The sequence below is a fragment of the Lynx rufus genome, unplaced genomic scaffold (genome assembly GCF_022079265.1).
Source record: "Lynx rufus isolate CCGP_SWC_20201006 ecotype Redwood Valley unplaced genomic scaffold, mLynRuf1.p SCAF_17, whole genome shotgun sequence".
Classification (NCBI taxonomy): Eukaryota; Metazoa; Chordata; class Mammalia; order Carnivora; family Felidae; genus Lynx; species Lynx rufus.
In genome coordinates, this window is record NW_025814831.1 from 31,516,035 (window position 1) to 31,541,390 (window position 25,356).

Below are 25,356 nucleotides of genomic sequence, written 5' to 3' on the forward strand. Positions count from 1 at the left end.
TTAGAATTTTATTTTACTCTTTAAAAGTTTTTTTTAACATTTATTTATTTTTGAGAGAGAGAGAGAGAGAGAGCAAGTGGGGGAGAGGCAGAGAGAGAGGGAGACACAGAATCCGAAACAGGCTCCAAGCTCTGAGCTGTCAGCACAGAGCCTGACGTGGGGCTCGAACCGCCAGATCATGACCTGAGCCAAAGTCAGACACTCAACCGACTGAGCCACCCAGGCACGCCAGGCAGGGATTTCTTAGATAACATACAGTAAAGCACTGACCAAGCCTAAGTTTAAAACAAAACCTTCTCATCAAGAGGCACCATGTATGTGTCTGTGTTTAAATATATATCTTAAATATAGAATATGTATTTTAATGTATATTTGAAATCTTATATATCAAGAATTAAAAGATTATTCAATAATAATTTGGAAAAACAATCAAGCCTTGAAAAGATACTCTGCCACAAAAAAAAAAAGATACATAAATGGCCAAGAAGCACATGAAAAAGATATATAAAGATACCCCAAATCATTAAGACTTCAGTAAAAAACAAACTAAAATCATAGCGAGACACCGTTTCACTCTTACCCCACCAGAAAGGGCTAAAATTAAAAACAAAACAAAATGAAACCTGACAACACCAAATGCTGATAAGAACGTGAAGCAACTAGAACCTCATAAATTGCTGGTAGAAAATGGCACAACCACTTTGGAAAAAGAGTTTGGTAATTTCTTATACAGTAAAACACATACATGTACTTTATGATCTAACAATTCTACTCCTAGGTATTTTTTCAAGAGAAATGAAAATATATGTCCACAAAATGACTTCCTAAGGTTGCTTACAGCAGCCTTATTCATAGTAGCCCAAACTAGAAACAACCTAAATCTTAACACTTAAGATTGACGCATTTTATTGCATGTATATCATATCTCAAAAAATAAAAAACAAAAAACTTAAGGGCGAAAGGTATAAGAGAGTGATGAGGTAACCCTCCCCTCCCCCATGCTGGTCTTCCCCATGTTGGAGACAGGACAGCATGAGAGAGACCCGAGACAGGTGGGAAGATCTGTGCAGGACAGAGAAAAGAGCTGAAGGCTGTTCACAGGCAAAGAAGGGATGAGAAGGGAGAGACAGAATGACACGACTAAGAATCAACATCTCAAAGGCAAGCGGACCATGGGATGGAGGGGGTGAAGAGGTCACCTGTGGAGAGGAGCAGGATGTCACAGAGCAGGGAGGGAAGCATGGAGAATGGAAAAATGAAGGAGGTGGGGTGCTGGGAAGGAGGCCAGCCCTGAAGCTGCCTTTGGCTCCTCTGTCTCTCCTACCCCAGGAGTCAGGCAACCACTGCTGGTCCCAGGTATACAGAATCCCTCTGTGCCATCCGATAGAAAAGGTATGGAAAGGAGAACCTTGAGGAATGCTCTTCCAGTGGCTATCCTGCTCGCCTGAAGCAGTAAGAGAGAATCTGGCAAAGGACTGGGACCTCTTGTTTGAATGAAATACACAGGGTGTCAACATAGATTATCTTTTAGAGAAAGAAGTATGCAACGACCCATCTGTTTCCTGCCCTGTAAGTGATTTGTTTTGCTACTTTTAACAAATAACTATGCAGTTAGGCCTGTATTTCCTTAAAGTGGAGAGATCACAGACTAACAAACGTTGAGAATTCTTAGGTTAGCCAAACACTCTAAATATGGACCATGGTCTCTAGGTTCATTTACTCACCAATGGATTGAACTTAACATTTAATAAATGGCCCAGTAGAAGAGCTCATTCACCTCAGATGCAGTAGAGGATTATATATACTTACTAGAGGTGGAGACAGGAAATTTCTTCCTTGCAGTGTAAATATGTCTGATTGATGTGGAAGCTACAACTTGGGACTTTCTTTTCACTGTAGGTTTGGGTACTCTTGATTTTGCCCTGATTTCAAACAACTTAAAATGCCTAAATAATTAAGTTTAAATATCATCTCTTTTGAAGGAGGAGACTTCTGTGCTAATAAGAGTTCAAATGTTTTCATCAGGTAAACCAAGTGTTTCCACTGCAACCTTACTTACCCTTCTTTTTCTTATTCAGCCAAGACATCACTTCCAAGATAAAGGAGAACTTTTTTGCTAGCCTAGCTACAATACTGAGCTTTAAACAATCCAAAATTCCTAAAAGCAAATTCTAGGACTCCACTTTATCACAGCATTTCATAGAATTTGATTTCGATATATTTGATTTGATTTCGATAGTCCCCAACTTAGGATGATGGTCCAACTTAATGATTTTCCGACTTTACGACCGTGTGGAAGCAACAGAAAGTGTACTTGGAATTTTCAATTTTGATCTTTTTCCCCACTAGTGATGCGTGTTAAGATCCTCACTCGTGATGCTGGGCAGTGACAGCCAGCCACAGCTCCTGGTCTGCCACACGATCCGAAGGGTAAGCAACAAGGACACTGACAGCCATTGTTTTTCACTCTCAATACACTGTTTAACAATCTGCACGAGATATTAAACACTTTCTGGTTAACAGGCTTTATGTGGGATGATTTCATCCAACTTGAGGCTAATGCAAGTGTTCTGAGCACACGTAAGGTAGGCTAGGCTGAGCTCTGATGTTCAGTAGGCTAGGTGTATTAAATGCACTTTTGACTTACACTCTTTTCAACTTAGGATGGGTTTCTTGGGATGGAACCCATCCGAAGTTGAGGAAGGTCTGTATATTGGAAAGGAAAGAAAATACAACGTAAGCAAGAAATGTCCCTCTAATCAGGCAGTCTTAGAATACGTGCAATAACTAGCCCATCTCCTCCCTTCAGAGGAACAAGCCGCTGATAGCAAGCAAGTAGTGTTCTGAAATAAGTCCAAGTGGCTTGTCCGTGTAAACGATCAGCAAGCTACCACGAATGTCAAATCTCCGGGACAGGGTTTTAGAGCTCCCGCAGAGTCAGTACAGGTTTACTGTGAAATCCAAGGAAGCATTTCTGATGAGGCAGCCACTGCCAGTGCAGAAGCACGCTCAGTCCTGCTTGCAAATGTGACATGGCATCGTCCCACTGAAGGAGGCACTTGTTGGGACCGTATCTGCAGGAGCAGCATCTCTTCCCCCATAGGGGCTTGAGGACTTGAAACAGACAAAAATGGTTCTGCTTTCCAGTCACTCTGGGAGAGAGAGGAAGGAAATGTCTTTCTCCCCCTCCTAATTCTCCTTGCAAGTTATACCTGCTGTAGACCAGGCCACACATCTCTCGGAACAGTCTTTCACATGGATGTGTACAAATTAAAAAGCCTGAGGGCGAAGAGTTAAATCAAAACAGCAATATTCTACATAGAAGCTCAACAGAGGCTACAAGCCCATCTGCCAGAGAAGCAGTCCCCCTGCTGAACAAGCAGTGTGGCTGAGACTCTGAAACAGTAATTACAAAAGCAAGGTATTTTTCACGTGGCCAGGAACTTTAGGGTCATTGCCAATACACCATTATTGCCGCATATGAGGGGCAGTGACCCCTGTATTTGTAAATATTATGAAATGTCAGAAACGCATTTTAATGCAATATATGCTACAACTTTTGTTCAATATGCAAATCATTTACTTCTGCAAAAGGTCCAAGCAGATAAAAAATGGCATAATCAAGAAACAGCTATTCCCTGGAAACAGGTTGTCGAAAGCAGTCAGTTCTCAGATGGAGGTCATGAACTAAACAGAGTATTGAGAGTCACCCACTCTAGCAGAGAATAATAGTAAAGACTACAGATGATACTATTTGTAATACTTCTACTTATGATACTTTACAGTTTACTAGAGAGCATTTTTGCATCCATTATCTCATTTGGGAATGTGGGCCGAATCTAGACAGGGTTACAGGGAGCATCCCAGCATCTAACAGACCCCGTGGCCTTTTTAAAGGTCACAGAAAAACAATGTTGTCCTGTGCCGTTGGAGGAAAACGACTAACAAATTTGAAATAATCTGAAATAACTGTGTCTTCTCTTGTGCTAAAAAACATCTGAGAAACAGTAACTAAGAAACTATTTTATGGATAACAGTGTTCTCCCAGATTTGAAACCCCCATGACTGCAGTGAGTGGTACACTACATTCAATAAACATGTCAAAAAAAAAAAAAAAAAGAGGGGGGGTGGGGGGGTCTGTAAAAGAAAAACAGTAACTGCTTAAGAAACCAGACTCTTGGGGCACCCGGCTGGCTCAAGCGTTCAAGTGTCACTGTTAGTTTCAGCTCTGTTCATGATCTCAGGGTTCCTGAGTCCAAGCCCCACGTCAGTCTCGGTGCTGACAGCATGGAGCCTGATTACGAGTCTCTCTCCCTCCAACTCTCTCTGTGCCCCTCCCTCGCCTCTCTCTCTCAAAAGGAAAAAAAAAAGAAAAAGGAAAGAAACCAGACTCTTGCCTTCTTGCTGGCCCTTTCTTCCTTCCTCCCTCCCCCAATTCCTTCCCTCCTTTCCCGTTCATCTTTGTTGTCCCTGTTTTTTAAGCGCCGAAACCTGTAAGAATGGGTCTACTTTGCCTTTTGTATCCAGAAATAGCAGAAGACAGACACAAATTCTTCCCAAAAAGTACCATGGCTCTGCCTCTATTTTATACCATTAAGAAGAAAGTGAACTTGACAATCAAGTTTAAAGTCGTGGTGGTAAGGACAGAGATCTGAAGTAACAAACTAGAAAAGGCAGAAGAGAAACATTCAAGCATCCAGATCACATTCCTCCAGACCTGAGAGATTAAACTGCCTTTCTGGACAAGGGATTATATCCCCAAGGAGTGATTCTGAGCTGTGGTTTCACACCACCTCTAGGGGACTCCATGAATCTCAAAGAATGTGACGACATTTCAGGATACAATTTTAATTCAACCAATTGATGGGACAGAAATGAAATGTAAGAATGGTTGGAAATCACCTCTCCGGGAGCTAGACAACAGTGTGCCCTCTTATCTTGAAACCTGAATAGCTTCTCATACTTTTCATTCCCCTTGAGAAAATAAGAGAGACCCTAGTGTATAATTTTTTTTTTTAAGTGTTCCACCTATTATCCTATCTTCCTCACAAAATTAATGAAGGAGGGACTCATCTGATAGCAAACTGGGCTGGTTATTTTAAGGAACAAGTAAGCCTATCTTTTTTCCTGTGGTTAAGTCAGGAAGTCAGTCACACTTTCTGTTAACTGAGCATCTACTATGGGGAGGAAGAGAACATTGACAAGTTAACTACTGCTCAAAAGTGGTCCCCAGACTTTGGTCGGGAGACAGTGGCTATCTGGTGCAGCTGAAGTCACAGAAAAAAACAGTTGACAGAGTAATGGCAGAGTTAGCAATTTCCCAATTTCCCCTTAGTGTTTTACTTTTGAAGACCACACACTTCTCACCCAAGCTCTTTCCTCTTTAACTTTTTTCCCAGGTCAGGTCCAGCACTTCATTCTTTACCTGAACTCAGTTTTCTGCTCACCCTCCACTTAGAGAAGTCAAACCTGTCTACCGCTACCCTCTCCCCCAACCCCATCTCATCGGAAAAGGAGAAAGAAGTTAAAGGAGAAAGGTGGAGAAGGAAAAAGGCAGCCCTCTGTAAGGAACCGAGAAGAGGACTGGGAGACCCACTGAAAATGACTTATCCAAATCCCTTCCAAAAAGAGATTAATTGTAATCTTGCCTAAAAACAAAAAAATCCATCAAGCTGTCTTTGTCTATCCCAACATTGTAGATAAAAAGACAAGGTTCAGAACTATTGAACATCATCGTGTAAAATCCAAATGTTTCACAGGTAAAGCAGGTAGCAAAATAAATTATTACTTATTAATGACTCTTGGCGACAAATTAAAATCTGCTCTCTTCAACCACTGAAATACAAAGATCTCAATTTGATGCTTACAACTAAAAACACATTGTGAGACCAACAAATCAAAGTTTGAGTGCTTTCCAGTAACACAAACTTATCAAATAATCAAAAACTTGGCAATATTTGCCTAATTAAATTCCAACCAGTCTCTCAGTGGAAGGCACCACAATGGCAAAAGTGAAACCCAGTAAGCTGCTGCTGTGTAACAAAGAATATTCAACGAAGGTCCTATGTTTTTACGAACATGAGCAGCTTCGGCATTAACATTCTTTTTAAAATCCTCACTTTCTTCCAGGGGTGGAGTCTCCCGAAGAATTCCAGGCTAAAATTTAAACAGACACAACGCCAAAACTGAATGATACCACAAAACGCAGACTTCCTTTCAAACAACTCCTACACTCTTTACTTGGAAGAGAGACTAGAGGACAAAGCTCTCATCACTTGCTCTGTTTACACCACAGTGGCCTCAGGACAAGAAACTGTGGGGGTCGTTACTGGCCAACTGGTTGAAGCGCATCACTGCTCATGGAGAATGCCTCAGTTAAGGACGCTTAAAGCAGCCCATTGGACGCTGAGAGGGCTGTGGCATACCAAGTTATTTTGAGCGAGGACAGCAAGCAAATGCTCAGAAACTATCACGACACCACAGAGGACAAATACTTTCAGATCCAGGGAGATGTCTGTTGCTGGAGTGTTTGTGGTGCGATGATCTGAAAACCAGACAATAACCCAAGTTATCGTAAACTGAACCAGGAAGTGGGACAATCAAAGGTCTGAGTCAGTGCAGAACTCCAAACTTCTGCAATGTGGAGCTGCTAAGTTGTGTGAAGCTGTCACGGGACAGGAGGGGGCAGAGAGAAGAGGCACAGCACTCGGGGATGTGCCAGGAGACAGATATGCCACATGAAACAAAGAAAGCCCAGGACAGACTATGACATTCAGTTATCTTTGAGGCATTACCACACACAGCCTTTGGTTGTTCGACTTTTCTCTCCTTTCCATCAGGGGGGCAGAATATATTTCTTTTAAAAGCATACCATTCTTCTACTCTTTCTATAAAGAGTAGAAGCTTATTTGCAGCTTATTTCAAATACTCCTTCACTTAGAAAAAAACAACAACACAAAAACTCCCACCTACAGAGAAAAGCACGCCCTGCTCATGAAAATCTCTCCCTAAAAATCAATGGTAACGAAAGGTAACCAGTAGGGCTGTTCCAGCTTCTCTTTAAAGATGCTGTCTCCGTATCCTATGACGAAATGGTGACAACCTGTAGAAATAAATACTTGCTGCAGTTTAGATGACAATAGATTTGACACATACCATATATAGGTATGCAAGAGTGTCTGCGTGCCACAACCTTCCGTCAGTCCTTCATCAATAAGGGTTTTATCCCCGCTTTAATGGTGTACTCTGTGTTCTAGGAGAACACATTATTCACCAATGTCAATAACAGCTACTTCTAGATAGTAAAATTCTAGATGGTTCTCATTTTCATCTTTATGTTTATCTGTTTTTTACATTTTCGCAAGTATGTATTATTTTTATGAAAGGTATTCTTTTTTTTTAATTTACATCCCAGTTAACATATAGTACAATAATGATTTCAGGAGTAGATTCCAGTGATTCATGCCCTACATATAACACAGTGCTCATCCCAACGGGATGTCCTCCTTAATGCCCCTTGCCCATTTAGCCCATCCTCCCACCCACAACCCCTCCAGAGACCCTCGGTTTGTGCTCTATATTTAAGAGTCTTAACAGTATTTTTTTTTTTTTTAAATGTGCTGGGAGACAGAATTAAAAGAGATTTTCTTGGGGCGCCAGGCTGGCTCAGTCGGAGGAGCATGTGACTCTTGATCTCAGGGTCATGAGTTCAAGCCCCACCCTGGGCGTAGAGATGACTTAAATACATAGGAGAGAGAGAGAGAGAGAGAGAGAGAGAGAGAGAGAGAGAAGAAAGAAAGAAAGAAAGAAAGAAAGAAAGAAAGAAAGAAAGAAAGAAAGAAAGAAAGAAAGAAAGATTTTTTGATGCTTTGGACAAATACAACTGAAAGGATGTTATTCCAAAACATCATCAAAATACAATGAAAGAATCAAATTATAGCAGCAATTAATGCTGGGCCCTGGCCTACATCTTTACAAGCAATAAGCTCCATTCATTTGCAGAGTGTGGCTACCTTCTGGCAACTCCCTCTTTACCTGAGGCCTTCATGAAGTACAGTGGGCACATTATCAAATTTTAGGGATGGGGTCAAATATCCAGACAGAAATAGAAACAGCTGGTCTACCTTTCCACACGGGTTAGCAGAGCTCTCCAGATTAGAGAAGGGGCCCCTAACCCACAGAGCAGACTAATTCTATTTAATTGATCTGAGAAGAAAAAAAAGAGAGAGAGATAGAGAGAGATGGGAAGTTTTCATCAGGGATTAGCATTCACTCAGAAAACTGAGATTTCGTTTGCACCAAGTTAGAAGGCATTTGCTCCTGAGGGAGATAGGACAGAATCAAACATACAACTCCTTTAGGCAGTTTTACACTCATTAAGAACTTTGGAATTCCTAACTGAGGTCTTACAAATCACTACACCCATTAAACAAGAGGTACTGACTGCCATGGAAGAAATAATTTACACAAAGTAATCTAGAAGCCATCAAGTGATGTTAAATTCCCACCAGAGATATACTTTTCATGCCCCTCTGTTTAGGTATTGGCTAATGACCCAATTATTTATACAATATGCAAACCAAAGGCAATAGGGTTGGCTGATTTGTATTTGGTACTGAGGCATGGTCTCTTGGCTCCTAATTGTAAAAAGAGATGACGTGAAAGGTTAATTGGGTCATAAACAAGTCCCTGAGACAAACAGAATCACAGTTCTTAGAAGGGGCACTCTTCATAAACATAACCTAAATCGCTATACAAAGGTTTCTGTGATTTGTATTAGGGGAAAAAGCTGCACTAACCACATAATACATAATTTTGTCAAGGGGATTCATGAAATACTTTACCAGTTTCTTGGAAACTCATTCTAAAATCTATCAACTTAATTCAGTAGAAGTGCTGACAATAATTTTATAATTTGAACACCTGATTTTCAACAACCCCAAAATGAATGTGGCAATGTCTAACAGAGAGCAATGCCCTAGATGAACAAAAACAATCTGACTCACATGCTTGTACACACTGGCCACAGACACAAAACAGTAGTTACGCCTGCAAAATACAAAATTACATGGTGAGCTATGGCTTTCTTCTACTTCCTGTCAAAAGATGCATTCTTATGAGATGCCCACTCACATATATTCCAAAACAAAAATGAAGATTTATCCATGTATCAAAGTCAACGCACATTACAAGTCAAAAATCTTGTCTTTTTGCTATAGATTAGAAAAATCTGCTTCTTTTTCTCTTCAGAGCAGATACGTAAGACAGAAAGTGCTGGGCAAGACCCCTAATGTATCGTCAGAGAAACTCCCACCCCCAACGACAAAAAGAACTAATTAAAGGCTTACCTTCTATATAAAGAAAGTCTTCATTTTATCTTTAACCTAAATGACTCATAAATGTCCTCTACTTTAAAACAAATATGATTATTTTAAAGTTTTTGCTATAAAATACACTGAAACAAAGTACACTTATTATCTAGTGAAGATAAAAAAATGGTTTTCACCCACTTCCATTGCCAGATGCCTAATAGGTCTCAACAAGTCTACTGACCCTTCATTTTGAGAAAGGGAAGAAAAGGAGAACAAAATTCCATCCTAAATATGCGAGATACTGATGAGTGGGACAAGTTAGGAGGAAACAAAATAAACACAACATAAACTTGCAGGATTCTCCCCTTACCCCAGTTGTGCTGTGGAGGTTAAGCTGAGGCTTCAGACAGCAAGACAGCACCCCCGGATTCCCCTTCCTAACAGGCAACAGTTCACCACCTTCTTCATAAAGGTAAGGATATATAGAGCTTGGAGGAATATTCTAAAACAAACCCACAAAATTGAAACTGTCATACAAATGTCAAATATTCAACTGCCTTCCATTCTACCTAGGAAAGAAATCTGCTTCCATAAATGTATATGTATCCTCTAGAGGACTTTCAAACTCAAAGAACAAGTCTCCCTTTCTCATTCCCTCAATCAGAATAAAGAGCAGAAAACATTTAGTAGCATTCCAAATAATTTGTGCCAATTTAGATGATTCATGTATTGCTTTCCCAGACTAAATGGTCTATGGCCAGTGCTTTCAAGTCAACAAGGGTGCGGAGAGCAAGACCCAATTACACGTCTGACTCACTGTCTAGCAGTTCTCTCAGCCCCGTGGACCATCCCCCACAAAGGCACCATTTCATTTTGAGGTATAAAATCAAGCCAAGTCTACAAATCCCTTTATATAAAAAAAACAAATAAGATGTCATTACATACGCGCGCACACACACACACACACACACACACGCGCACACACACACACTCACACACACACGACCAAAAACATCAGTTCACAGTACTGATTTCTCAAAGAAAAATTTCAACAGTGTTCTTCCCTTAAAAAGCACTGTAACACTAAATTCTTAAAATAAGAAAATGCATATAAAACACTATCGGGGGCACCTGGGTGGCTCAGCCAATTAAAGCATTAGACCCCTGGTTTCGACTCAGGGCATGATCTCAGGGTTCCCGGGGTTCAAGCCCTACATTGGGCACTGCACCAACAGTGCAGAGCCTGCTTGGGATTCTCTGTCTCCCTCTCTCTCTCTGCCCCCTTCCCTGCTCTCTCTCTCTCTCTCAAAACTAAATAAATATTTTAAAAAACATACTATAAGATTATATTTTAAATATCTCACATTTATTGTGTTTATATTTGGCATAACATACAATATGGCGCACTATCTTGAAATCTGGTCTTCCAGTAGAAGAGTAGCTCTTTTTACAAGGGCCCTCATTGATTGGGTGTTTCCATTGATGGCTATAATCTTCTCACATTGGCAACATTTTAATTTAAGATCCTGGGCCCACACTGGAAGGAAAAAAAAAGCTATAGATAGTTACATTTAAATAAAATTAAAAGAAGGACCCATTCTTTTGACAACAGAAAAACGCACGCACCTAGCACACAAACCTCCGATTTTATTTCAACAAAAGATGTTACTGTTTTCCTTTCTGTAACATGTATACAACATACATGAATTAAGGAGAAAATATCTTTTGAGCTTACTTTTTTTCCCCCCACGTGTTAAACATTTAAACAAAAATAACGTCCTGGGGTGGAGGAGGGGGGAGAAATTCTCTTCTGATGGTCATAAATCTTCCTCTGACACTTTATCAGTAATTATGCCCTCAAATTGAAAGGATTAATGATCTCTGAATGGAAGTGACTATTCAGTTCTGTGGAGGCCACATTCCAAACAAGAATAAGGGGTAATATGAATTCTCCAAGAGCAAAAGAAAGAGTTATTTGACTGCAGAAGTTAAATGACCGAAGATGTATTTCAGACAAGCATGCTACAAAATGATCTCTAAGACTCCAGTTGGGACACCAAAGGAAAGAACGAGACAGAACAAGTGACTGCGGTACTATGTTGCAAAGTACATACCGTGCTTCCCAACCTGTTCATAGGTGTGGGTGCCTCTCCCAGAACTGCTGCCACCAGTACAACAAACGAACCAACAGTTCAGAAAGCACAGAAGTAAACTCAGCAGGCACGATGGCAGGAAAATGCACATTTACCTAAGGTGGCCAAAAGCACGCACTCGGACCGCGGGATGATTAGAGCTACTTAAATAAAGAAGCAACCAATATACTCTGAAAAGCCCAGTCATGACCCAGTTGATCCCGCACATGCCAGAGGGGCACAGGGGTGCAGAAGCAGGTGAAGAAAAGGAACTCACCAGCAAACCAAACCCCAAATTACAGAAACCAAGATAAAAAGCTGTCTACATGTTGATTAAACTCCACAATTTAAAGTCTAACACATTTTTTTTTAAACGTTCATTTTGAGAGAGCGAGCGAGCGAGCGAGCCGAGGAGGGGCAGAGAGAAAGGGAGAGAGAGAACCCCAAGCAGGCTCCCCACTGTCAGCGCAGAGCCCCATGCAGGGCTCGAACTCACAAACCGTGAGATCATGACCTGAGCCAAAATCGAGAGTCAGACGCTTAACCGACTGAGCCATCCAGGCACCCCTAAAGTCTCTGATTTATTATAGATCACTAGGACATCTAGTAATAAAAGATCTTTTGACAAGTGTCTCAGAACAAATCTGTAGCCTCTTGCCACGATCCTGAATTTACTCTCAACTCCTCTGTGATTTTAAAGAACAAATGCATACAGTATCTACATTTACCTGAAGTTAAAAAGCATACAAAAAGTTGTATTACACAAATGTGATAAAGGCACAGACAAAAATGCATGAGAAAAAGAAAGAATAAAATCAGGACAGTGGTTCCTTGGAGGTAGAGAAAGGCGCTGCTGTTAGGGCGCATTACCCTGGATGTTTAACTGCACCACAGAATTGGCAAATATTCCATTTCTCCAGGGTACTGTAGGAAAGTACATATGGGTATTTGTTGTATTATTCCTGATGCTATTGTTTTTTTATATCTGAAATATTCACATCAACTTTTTTTTTTTTAATGTTTTTATTCATTTTTCAGACAGAGAGAGACAGAGCATGAGCAGGGGAGGGTCAGAGAGAGAGGGAGACACAGAATCCGAAGCAGGCTCCAGGTTCCGAGCTGTCAGCACAGAGCCCGACGCGGGGCTCGAACTCACAGACTATGAGATCATGACCTGAGCTGAAGTCGGACGCCCAACTGACTGAGCCACCCAGGCGCCCCAGTATCAACTTTTCAAACAAGGAATCAGATATTTGACCACAGGTGGTTGTAAGACACACACCGCCAAGTATGCACCTACACAAGGAGCTGGTTTCAGGCGGGCAGACCAAGACCCTCTTCAGAGTTCACAGCCCAAGTGGGTTGATTACAAGGCAAAACCTTCCGGAGGGAAAAGAGACAGTGAAAGCGATAGATTTTATTCTCCCATCTTTGAATACTAAATCACTCTATCTGTTAACTGTTGAGAGGGAAGAGGATGCCGCCCGAGGATGCCAGTCAACACCAGCACGCCCTGCCAGTTTAATTTAATGGCATTATTTTGCCTTGCTTTGCAATTACTCCCACATTCCCCAGGGAGAAACTAATGGATTCCTAAAAATAAAATGGAGCTTAAGTGAATCACTTAGGATGTTTTGGCTCCCAACGTAAACTGGCTTAAACAAAAAGCAAATGCACTGGCTCAAAGGCCTGGACTTCTGGAGGCCTCGGGGCTTGCTTCTCTGTCCTCCACCCTGTGTGGCTTCTTGCTCAGGCTGCAGCCACAGCAGATCTCATGCCAGCACATAACAACGTCCAGAGGAAGAGAGAGAGAGAGCGCGGCAGGCTCTTCCTCTAGCCCTGTTTTAAGTAGGAGACGACTTCTGCCAGAAGTTCCTGGCAGACCTGCCCAGGAGTCTCATCTGCCAGGGCAGGATTACTGGGCCGTTCCTGAAACCATCCTTCCCTCCAGGTGACAGCCAGCACTGGCTGAGGAGTCACTCGTGGACAAGGCGGGGATGGGACTGCCTCTAATGGGGCCTACCCTGGAGCTCCTACACGGGAGATAAATGGGATGCAGGATACGGATCCAACCCTAATGTCTGCTCTGCTGATATTTACTGGGAACAGCCTGAACAATACTGTGTTCGTCTGAGGATGAAATTAATCACTGTCGTTAGGAACTTATATATATGGCTATAGACTCAAAAAGCAGACGACCAAATGAATTGATCCCTTTGAGAAAAGTAGATTAAAAAAAAACGTTTCTGTATTTCCACTGCTCCAACTTAAAGGCACAAAGTCAACTCATTTTAAAGCAGGTAGGTCATAGGAAGTACAGGATAGCACTTACTATATTCTTGTGTCATGGCTGCAGAAATTTAAACATCATTCGCATTAATAATGAATAACCTGAAAAGAAAAATATAAAATAGTTAGAAAACAGTTCAAAAACAGGAAAACAACAGCTAAGTACAAAAGAAATTTCACTAAAATAAAATAGTTGCAAAAAAAAAAAAAAAGTTTCATCGTTTTTCTGAAAGAGACAAACCAGCCTTTGCAAGTAGGCAGCTGCATTTAAATTAGAAGTCAGAGAAAACATCTGTAGTATTAGAGTATCTCTCAATATTTTCAAGTTCAAATCATCTGCATCTATCGTCAAACAAGCTAAATACATTTTAATCAACTAATATTGCCTTGGACTGCTGTCTGTAAAACTGAAACAAAAACGGAATTATTAAAAGGATCTCAAAAACCATGTAGTCTACCCCTTAGAAAACACTACTCACATCACTGCAAATTAAAGTTAGATAAATCAGCTTCAATTAATTTCTAAATTTCTAAACTCAGAGACATGAGGGAAGAGTTCTCAGAAAAAATACACAAAGTGGATTCAAATATTTGATACTGCGTGTTTATTAACACTTTGAATATTCAGCATACCACAGAACGCTAAAGAAACACACCCACACAACTAGGGACTCTACAACCCTGGAAAGGCTGTGAATATTTGAAAATGAAAGATGAGAACTATTTCTCTATTCAGGACAAATAACAATAGAGCAAAGCACACTCTTAATTAAGAAGAACTTAAAAACATAAAAGTCGATCTCTGCTGTGATGTTTCCTCGGGATGCTGTGCCCTGACAGGGCTGAGGATAGCTACAAATACCATGTCTAATTTCACCTTCCTCAGTGTATGTAAGATTCAGCCATGTTGTTGGCATCTAGTTTGTAGGGAGGAATTTTTTTCTCTACCCTCTCATGTTCAGTTTCTAGAGGCCTGCTAATTAAACTAACAAGGACAAATTAACAGGAGAAAAGGTTTATGTTAATATTTCTACACGCATGGGGATGTCACAGAAAAAAAGTTAAAACCCAAAGAAGCAGTCTGACTCAGGGGCTTAAATACCATTTTAACAACGGGCAATAAATTGTGGAGAAGTGACTAAACAGGGAAAGGGGGATTGGGCTCCTAAGGATGATAAACTGGAAAGATGACCAGGAAATGTATGGTAGATAGGACTGTTTAGTAAGATTATACAGACTGAAGTTTCTCCAGTGGTAAGAAGGGTTCTCCTCTTCCAGGTACAGAGACGGGATGCACCTTGACAAATGGAAATTTATGCCCCATTGTCAGGGGAACGACAGAAAACTCTTCCTGCATCTGCTATTGCTCAGTTTCCTTCACTCAAAATAATCCTTGCGCCAAAGTAGCATATTTTGGGGTGGCATATTATGATCACCTTCAGGTTCATAGAAATAAAAACACCATTAAAAGAAAAGGTGCAAGGGAATGCCAACTGGTGCAGCCACTCTGTGAAACAGTATGAAGGCTCCTCAGGAAATTGAAAATAGAATTATCCTATGACACAGCAATTGCACTACTAGGCATGTGTCCAAAGGATATAGGAATGAACCCCAATGTGTATAGCAGTGCTATCAACGGTAGCCAAAGTATGGAAAGAGCCCAAATGTCCATCGATGGATGAATGGGTAAAGAAGATGTGGCATATATATACAATGGAGTACTACTCGGCAATCAAAAAGAATGAAATCTTGCCACTTGCAACTACGTGGATGGAACTGGAGGGTATTATGCTAAGTGAAATTAGTCAGAAAAAGACAAATATATGACTTCATTCATGTGGAATTTAAGATACAAAACAGATGAACATAAGGGAAGGGAAGCACAAATAACATAAAAACAGGGAGGGGGACAAAACGAAAGAGACTCTTAAATACAGAGAACAGGGGCGCCTGGGTGGCTCATTTGGTTAAGCACCCAAACTTGGCTCAGGTCATGATCTTAGGGTTCATGAGCTCGAGCCCTGCATCAGGCTCTGTTGCTGACAGCTCAGAACCTGGAGCCTGCTTCGGATTCTGTGCCTCCCTTTCTCTCTGCCCCTCCCCCACTCATGCTCTGTCTTTCGCTGTCCCTCAAAAGTAAATAAACATTGAAAAATTTTTTAAACAAATACAGAGAACAAACTGAGGGTTGCTGGAGGGGTTGTGGGTGGGAGGGATAAGCTAAATGGGCAAGGAGCATTGAAGAGGGCACTTGTTGGGATGAGCGCTGGGTGTTTTATGTAGGTGATGAATCACTGAATTCTATTCCTGAAATTATTGCACTATAAGCTAAGTAATATGGATGTAAATTTAAAAAAATAAGAAAACTAAACAAACAAAAATAAACAAATAAATAAATAAATAAATAAATAGATAAAATATTAAAAATTTAAATAAAAACAGAGAACACTGAAAAGAAAAAAAAAAAGAAACAAAAGGAGGACAGAATTTCTGGCTGGTCTCGGAATAGGGGTAGAGAGAAGGGAGATAAGGAGACAGACAGAAAGAAAGAAGTGGATATACCCTAAGTTGACCCTTCAATGATCCATACCCTTGTATAATCTCCATCCCTAAGTGTAGGTGTGATCTGTAGCTTGCTTCTAACCAACAGAATATGGCAACATTGATGGGATGTTACTCCCATGATTATGCTATAAAAGACTGTCTCAGAAGACTGGACAGTGAGGGATCCTTCTCTTGGCCTTGAGGAAGCAAAAAACGTCTGGAATTGCGTTTGGAGAGAGCCAGAAGGCAGAGAACCACAGGTAGCCTCTAGGGCCAAAGGGTGGCCTCCAGCAGATGGCCACTGAGAAGCTGGGCCCACACACAAACAGCCACAAGGAAACACAACAAAATATTATACAGCAGAGGTCAGTCAGCTTTTTCTGCAAGGGCAACATAGTAAATATTTTTGGCTTTTGAGACCAACAGTCTGGGTGCCCTGCTTCAACTACTCAACTTTGCATTTGGAGTGCATTTACACAGATAGGCAATAGGTAAATGAATGGGTATGGCGGTGTTCCAATAAAACTTTACTTACAAAAACAAGCAACCAGCCACAGGCTGTACTTTGCCTACTATACAGTAATAAATATATATGAACCATCGCTAATGCAACAACACAGATGAATCTCACAAACGTAATGTTGAGACAGAAGACAGACACATGAGAGAATACAGTGTATGATTACATTTTATGAAGTTCAAAAATAGGTACACCTATGTAAGTCAGGATAATAGTTACCTCTGAGGTGGGAAGAGGAGTAAGAAGAGATCAGAAAGGGGTGTGATGAGGGAGCATTAGGCAAGCTGGGAGCAAAGCACAAGCTAGCAGAGCATCACCCCCAGGTGAGATACATGTGACATTCCTCAGGCACTCCTGGCTGCCCAAGAACAAAGGAAAGGACAGAAAACTAATGGTTAAACTGATAAGAGTCTCTGTCGGTTTACAAATATCTTTTTTTCCAACGTTTATTTTATTTTTGGGACAGAGAGAGACAGAGCATGAACGGGGGAGGGGCAGAGAGAGAGGGAGACACAGAATCGGAAGCAGGCTCCAGGCTCTGAGCCATCAGCCCAGAGCCTGACGCGGGGCTCGAACTCACGGACCGCGAGATCGTGACCTGGCTGAAGTCGGACGCTTAACCGACTGCGCCACCCAGGCGCCCCTTAATATCTTAGCGCAATTACAAAAAAAAAAAAAAAAAAAGGCAATCTTATCAATAGCCTAAAATCCAAGAACTCCCTACTGCTGCAACGTTAATGCTTCGATAGAGGGAAAAACAGCCTTAGCTTGACAACACGTAGGCTACAACACCTAGGCGTCCAGTATCCTGTGAGTTTTCGTTAGCATATGAAAATTCCCTTAAGAAACTTCCTCTTGACTTTACCTCCCCCAACTCCAGTATATCACCAGTCACTCTTCACAACCCCAGTGCAGCACTTTCTACCCACAGGTACTGTCCCCGTGCTTTCATTAAATCGCCTTGTTTTGCACCAAAGACGTCTCAAGAATTCTTTCTTGGCCATCAGCTCTGAACCCATCATCACCCCAAAACCTTATCAGAGTAGAACAGGGAATTTTGGTGGGCTGGTAATACTGGATTCCCTGATTTGCGCGGTGGTTTCATGATCATGTTCAATTTGGGAAAATTCATCAAAGTGCTCACTTAAGATTTACTTAATATGTGTTATACGTGATTTTAAAAGTAAAATATTTTGAGGAGCCTGTCAGTTAAACATCTGACTTCAGCTCAAGTCATGATCTCATGGTTTGTGGGTTCAAGCCCCAGGTCGGGCTCTGCACTGACAGCCCAGAGTCTGGAGCCTGCTTCAGATTCTGTTTCTCCTTCTCTCTCTCTGCCCCTCGCCCGCTCGTGCTGTCTCTCTGTCTCTCTCTCTCTCTCTCTCTCTCTCTCTCAAAAGTAAACATTAAAAAAAAATTTTTTTTAAGTAAAATTAGATATTTTACTTTTGAAAATAAGATATTTTACTTTTTATTTATTTATTTATTTAATGAATAAAGGCCAGTAGTATATACTACAGGCCAGTAGTGTTGTTAGGGAAAAATCTGTTATAAGATGGCCCACAGGACTGATAAGGGAATCCAGTTCTTGTCAGAAGACTCCCCTTCCGGGATTTCCTTCCTACCCTGCTCGCCACAGGTGCCAAATTACTACTACTGAGGGATGCGGAAGTAACAGACTATAAATTGTCCCCTCGGTTGATGCTCTGGGCTCAGATCTCTGGAGAATGATTTCTTCTGGGCCCACCCGTGTAAAATAAACCTCCCTCCTTCCAAGATCTCCAAGTGCCGCTCAGTTCTTCTGCCGGGTGATCCAGACCAGTTTCCGTAACAGTATAAATGGATGTTTTCTCAAAGCCTGGGTTCCCTGGACACGAACCACTCTGATGCAACAGCAAGCCTTGAGCCCTCAAGACGCATGATCCTAGAGCCCCTCTTCAGCTAGTATGATGTCTGCCCAGCAACCAAACCTTTGTTCTGAGTCCCAGGTGAGCTGTGGAGAATGAGCTGTGAGACAGAACACACAGGAGTGGCTGGAAGGGAATGCAATCCAGAGGGAGAGAGGAAAGTAACAGATGGTGGATGAAGAAATTGGCAGAAATAAGCCCCACATTTTAATATAATCTGCTAAATAATCTATACACAGAATAAAAGTCATGTGAGCAGCTTAGAAACACAATTTGGAAGGTGCCCTTTGGACAACAATAATGACATTTTAAAAGCTAACTAGGGCTCTTAAAACACTGTTGAATAGGGGCGCCTGGGTGGCTCAGTCGGTTAGGCGTCCGACTTCGGCTCAGGTTACGATCTCACGGTCCGTGAGTTCGAGCCCCGCGTCGGGCTCTGGGCTGACAGTTCAGAGCCTGGAGCCTGCTTCCGATTCTGTGTCTCCCTCCCTCTCTGCCCCTCCCCCGTTCATGCTCTGTCTCTCTCTGTCTCAAAAATAAATAAACGTTAAAAAAAAAAAAACTTAAAAAAAAAAAAAAACACTGTTGAATAGATTTGTTTCCAGTACAATTTCTTCCAGTTTTTGAAACTGAAGAAGCAAACCTGACAGATGAAATAGTCTTGACTTTCTAGGTCTGCATACTTCAAACAGTTTCTGTATCTTGACTTCATCTTACCCATCTATACTATGTCTAAAACTTAGATACTTAACATCCCAGGGATGAGAGGAAGCCATTAACTTACCAGGGTTGTGCCCAAATACATTGGGAAAGGGAGAGAATACATAATTGCCATAGACAACAAGACCATGGGCACATTATAAGGATTCACATTCTCTTTGTATGGGCTTGTATCATGAGTGAAACTAAAGAGCAAAGGAGTAAAGAAAAAAAAATAAATGAAAAAAAAAGTGAAACCCATTCACTGTACTGCATTTACTGCATAATTGATAAGTGTGAGAAACTGCACTAGACGCTGGAAATGCGAAGATAATGTTCCCATCTTTAAGGAGCTCACAAGCCTTATACATAGGAAGCTGACAAGCCTGTGCGTCAATAACTTAAATTAAATGTTATAACAGTTACACAATATTCACAAGTGCTATGGAGCTAGAGATTCACAGGAATTATCATGGAGGAGGAGTGGGGAGAAAGGGTGAGGAAAGGAAGTCTTTCCACAGCAGGTAAGAACTGAAATGGGTTTTGAATGATTAAAGATGGTCAAGGGAGGAAGAGGAGAACGGCATCATTCTAGGTAGAGAGACAGTGTGTGCAAAGGCACCGAGGAGTACAAGAAATCTATGGCAGCCAGAACATCTGTAATACAAGGAATAGAGAAGGAGTGACAGGTCTCCAAATATACATTTGTGTCTAGTTTTGACATTTGTAACCATGGTAACGTTTCACAAAATCAAGAAAGTAAATAATTAAAATCAACCAGTATGTGGGGGTAATTCAAAATTAAATACAATCAGTGACAAATGGACTGCATTACAAATGCACAACATAACCACTTACAGGAATGCAGAGGAAAAGAACTAACCTAGCATCTTTGGAGACCACTATCTTGACTATATACTCTGAGGCTAGAGACAAAACAAAGAAAGGAAGAAGAAAGGCCAGAATGAACTCTCTGATGTTGAACTCAAATCAGAGATGAGTTTTCATATATATTTCAGTAGATAATAGATATAGATAGATGTACACTGGTGTTGAACTCAAATCAGAGATATCATGCTTTCTAATATATGTATGTATTTTGTAGGTGATAGATGGATACAAGCATACCTTGGAGAGACTGCAGATTCAGTTCCAGACCACCACAATAAAGTGAATATTGCAATACAAGTCAAATGATTTTTTTGGTTTCCCGGCACATATAAAGTTACGTTTATACTACACTGTAGTCTATTAAAATAGTGTGCAATTGCATTATATGTAAAAAAAAATGTACATACATTAATTAAAAATACTTTATTGAAAAATGCTAACTACCATTTCAGCTTTCAGCAAGTTGTAATCATTTTGCTAGTGCAGGGTCTTGCCTCAATGTTGATGGCTGCTTACTGACCAGGATGGTGACTGCTGAAGCTTGAGGGACTGTGACAACTTCTTAAAATAAGACAACAATGAAGTCTGCTGCATTGATAGACTCTTCCTTTCATGAATAATTTCTCTATAGCACATGTGCTGTTTAATAGCATTTTAGCAACAGCAGAACATCTTTCAAAACTGGAGTTATTCAGGGGCACCTGGGTGGCTCAGTCAGTTGAGCATCCAACTTTAGCCAGCTCACTGCTGTCAGCACAGAGCCCACTTCAGAACCTCTGTCCCCCTCTCTCTGTCCCTTCCCCGATTGTGCACTTTCTCTCTCAAAAATAAACATTAAAAAAAAAAATTCAAGTTATGCTCTCAGACCCAGCTGCTGCTTTATCAACTAAGTTTAATCCTAAATCCTCTGCTGTCATTTCAACAATCTTCACAGCATCTTCACCAGAAGTAGATTCCATCTCATGAAACCGCTTTCTTTGCTCATCCATAAGAAGCAACTCCTCATCCATTGAAGTTTTATTCTGAGATTAAGCAATTCAGTCCCACCTTTAGGCTCCACTTCGAATTCTAATTCTCTTGCTATTTCCACCACATCTGCAGTGACTTCTTCCACTGAAGTCTCGAACCTTTCAAAGTCATCCACGAGGGTTGGAATCCACTTCCAACATCCTATTAATGTTGATATTCTGATAATGACCTCTTCCCATGAATCACGAATATTCTTAATGCTATCTAGAATGGTTAAATCCTTTCCAAAAGGTTTTCAATTTACTTTGTTCAGATCCATCAGAGGAATCACTATCTATGGCAACTATGGCCTTATGAAATGTATTTCTTAAATAGTAAGACTTGAAAGTCACAATTACTCCTCAACCCATAGACTGCAGAATGCATGTTGTGTCAGCAGACCTGGAACCAACATTAACCTGATTGTACATTTCCAGGTTTGTACTCTCAATGAGCAGTAATATTCTGAAAGGAAACTTTTTCTCTAAGCAGGTTTCATCAGTGGGCTTAAAATACTCTGTAAACCATGTGGTAAACAGATATGCTATTATCTAGGCTTTGTTGTTCCATTTAGAGCACATGGACAGAGTAAATTTAGCATCATTCTGAAGGGCCCTAGGATTTCACAACGGTCCACGAGCACTGGCTTCCAATGAAAGTCACCAGTTGTCTTAGTCCTTACCAAGAGAGTCAGCCTGGCCTTTGAAGCTTTGAGGCCAGGCACTGACTTTTCTTCTCTAGCTATGAAAGTCCCAGATGGCATCTTCTTCCAATAGAAGGGTGTTGAGTCTACATGGAAAATGTGTTGCTAAGTGTTGTCACCTTCCTTAATCATCTTAGCTGGATCTCTGGGAGAACTTGCTGCAGCCTCTACATCAGCACTTGCTGCCTCACCTTGCACTTTTATGTTAAGATGGTTTCTTTTCTTAAATCTTATGAACCCATTTCTGAAAGCTTCAATCTTTTTTTCTTCTGCAGCTTCTTCACCTCTCTCAGCCTTCACAGAATTGATGGGTCAGGGCCTTGCTCTGGATTAGGCTTTGACTTAAGGGAATGCTGTGGCTGGTTTGATTTTCTTCTGTGCAGACCACTAGAACTTTCTCCATATCAACAATAAGGCTGTTTCACTTCCTTATCATTCGTGTGTTCACTGGAGCAGCACTTTTCATTTCCTTCAAGAACTTTTCCTTTGCAGTCACAACTTGGCTTTCCAGCACAGGGTGCCTAGTTTTCAGCCTATCTTGGCTTTCCACAGGTCTTCCTAAGTTTAATCTTTCTAGCTTTTCATTTGAAGCAAGAGACACATGACTCTTTTTTTCACTCCAATGCTTAGAGGCCACTGCAGGTTATTAATTAGCCTAATTTCAAACCGTTGTGTCTCAGGGAAGGGAGGCCAGAGGAGAGGGAAAGAGATGGGTGTGGGCTGGTCAGTAACAGTCAGAACACACACGACCCTCACCAGTTAAGTTCACCATCTCATGGGCAGGATTCATGAGGCCCAAAACAATTACAACGGTTACACTTACAAAGATCACTGGTCACAGATCACCATAACAAATATAATAGTAATGGAACAGTATGAAATATTGTGGGAATTACCAAAATGTGACACGGAGATACTAAGTGAGCCCATGCTGTTGGAAAATGGAGCCAAAAGAGTTGCTGGACACAGAACTGTCACAAATCTTCAATTTATAAAAAAAACACACTACCTTGCGAAGTGCAATAAAGCAAAATGCAATGAAAAGAAGTATGCTTGCAGTGTTGTTTTAATACATTACTACCATGATTTATTTTGTAGCGCAACCTGTCCCAGATCTGGCCAGAGCAAACCCCCTCCAAGATGGCTTCTGGGTCATTTTCACATCATTCTCTGAGCTTTTCCTTGCTTTCTGAAAATAGATGTTTCAGTCTCATTTTTTTTACTTTCTTACCCTGGAAAGAACCACGGAGTCCTGGTTCCTTTTATTAGAAAGTGATATTTAGAAATCAAAATCCAAGCGCTAGAGGTGTTCATTGCCATTGGGTACTACTCTGAGGCACTCTCACTGATAGCGTTAGCGAATATACATGTATATGTACTCATACATACCTACACACTCACACATTTTATCTACATCTGTAGAACTTTTCAAGGAATAAGACAAGGTGATTATCAAGTTTACATGAAAAGTCAAAGGCTCGAGAAGAATCAAGATACTTCATAAGAAGAAGATGATAGTGAGGCACTTGCCCTACCAACTATCAATTCCAACACAGCAGGAATTGTAGATTAACAGAGAAAGGTTGAATTATTTAATAATGGTACTTGCACATGTGTTTATTCATGTGTGTGTGTGGGGGGGGAATTAAACTGAATCTCTATAGAGATTTCCACCATCTATAGAAAAATCAATTGTAATTTAACTGAAGACTTGCATATAAAAGGCAGGATTATAAAACTTTTAGTACCAGTAAAAGAATATTTTATGGCTTCAGAACAGGTTAGCAACATAAAAAAGAAAAGCCATAAAAATAAATTCATTCTACATTAAAATAAAAAACTTCTGTTCATTAAAAGTCACCATAAAAAAAAGCTAAACCACAAATCAGAAGATGTATAACCAACAAAATAATACAGTATCTAGAATACATCTTTTATGAATGTCTAAGAGAAAAATGGATGAAAGTTATAAAAGAAAATATAAAAGCTTCTTAAACACATAAAATAATACTTAATTTCTCTAGTAATTAGGGAAACACAAATAAAAAGCACATTTACACACCCACAGCTTGACTAAATTTAACAAGTCAGACAATGTCAAATGTGTGGCACAGGTGTGGGGCAGTGCAAACATTCCAACTCCCAGATGGGAGTCATGCATTGGTACAATCACTTTGGAAAACAGTCAAGCATGGGTATATGTTACCGACCAATAATTCTACTCCCAAATTTAAGGTCACCAGGGGAACTGCCACCCAGAGATGAATACAACCGTTCATAACCACAGAAAAGTGCAAACAATCCAAATTCCAACAGGAAAATGAAATGTCATTTTGTTTGCAGCAAAATCAGTGAACTCTGAGGCTAAATGCATGAATGTGGAAAAACTCAAGGGGAAAACCTCCCTAAATACTTTTACAAAAAGGAATCACATACAAAATGTTAACGAATTAGATTACAAGCTCACTAAAGGCTGGGTCAGTGCTACTTAATAGTCATTAAAAGCCTCCTATAGTTTTATGCTCAGTACTGTGGATATTTCCAAGACATAGACCATTAAGTCCTCCAAGAGACCATAATATAATTCTCTACAGCTTTGAACACAATACTGAGCCCATGGCAAACATTAGATTAAACAAAACAAAAAACTGTAGATCTCGTTTATTACTTAATGAAGAGGATACTTAATTTCCCAAAGTGCTATTAAAACACTTGAGAGGGGCACCTGGGTGGATCGGTTGGTTAAACGTCCGACTTCAGTTCAAGTCATGATCTTGTGGTTTGTGAGTTCGAGCCCCGCATCGGGCTCTGGGCCTACAGCTCAGAGCCTGGAGCCTGCTTCAGATTCTGTGTCTCCCTCTCTCTCTACCCCTTCCCCGTTCACAGTCTGTGACTCTCTCTCTGTCTCTCAAAAATAAGTAAACATTAAAAAAATTTTTTTAATAAATAAAATAAAATAAAACAAAATAAAATAAGACACTTGAGAAGGCATCATCCACACTATAGTTTTTCAAAAGAAAAAATATATATATTTAAAGAAAAGAAAAAAAAAGCTATTCTGTTAGTCAACTACCAAAACAGATGAGATCCCTTCTCTCTGGTTCATCCCAATTAGACCCAATTTGATTCATTTAAAAAAAATATATTATGGCAGTATAACTTTCTACCCCCAAGTAAACAACTTTTCAAATCAATACTATGAAATTAAAAACAAAACATTTGTACTGACACAATCACTCAGTTATAGCATTGAACCTCTAACAGTGATCGACACTGTGTCACCCACCATTTGCTAAGCTAAGCTGGCTGGGAGGTTCAAGTGAGGTGCCCCCCTCGTAACCACCCTCAAAGC

The 25,356-nt window shown here is 40.6% G+C and overlaps 1 protein-coding gene across 7 annotated transcripts in view; it reads right to left on the reverse strand.

Moving 5' to 3' along the window:
• The window catches only part of SIPA1L1 (signal induced proliferation associated 1 like 1), a 367,173-nt gene that overhangs the window by 169,263 nt on the left and 172,554 nt on the right, over positions 1-25,356 (reverse strand). For all 7 annotated transcript variants that reach the window (XM_047079409.1, XM_047079413.1, XM_047079407.1 and 4 more), the window contains one exon: positions 13,776-13,834. The gene's annotated coding sequence lies outside the window, so the exon portion shown is untranslated. The remainder of the gene's footprint in view (positions 1-13,775; positions 13,835-25,356) is intronic.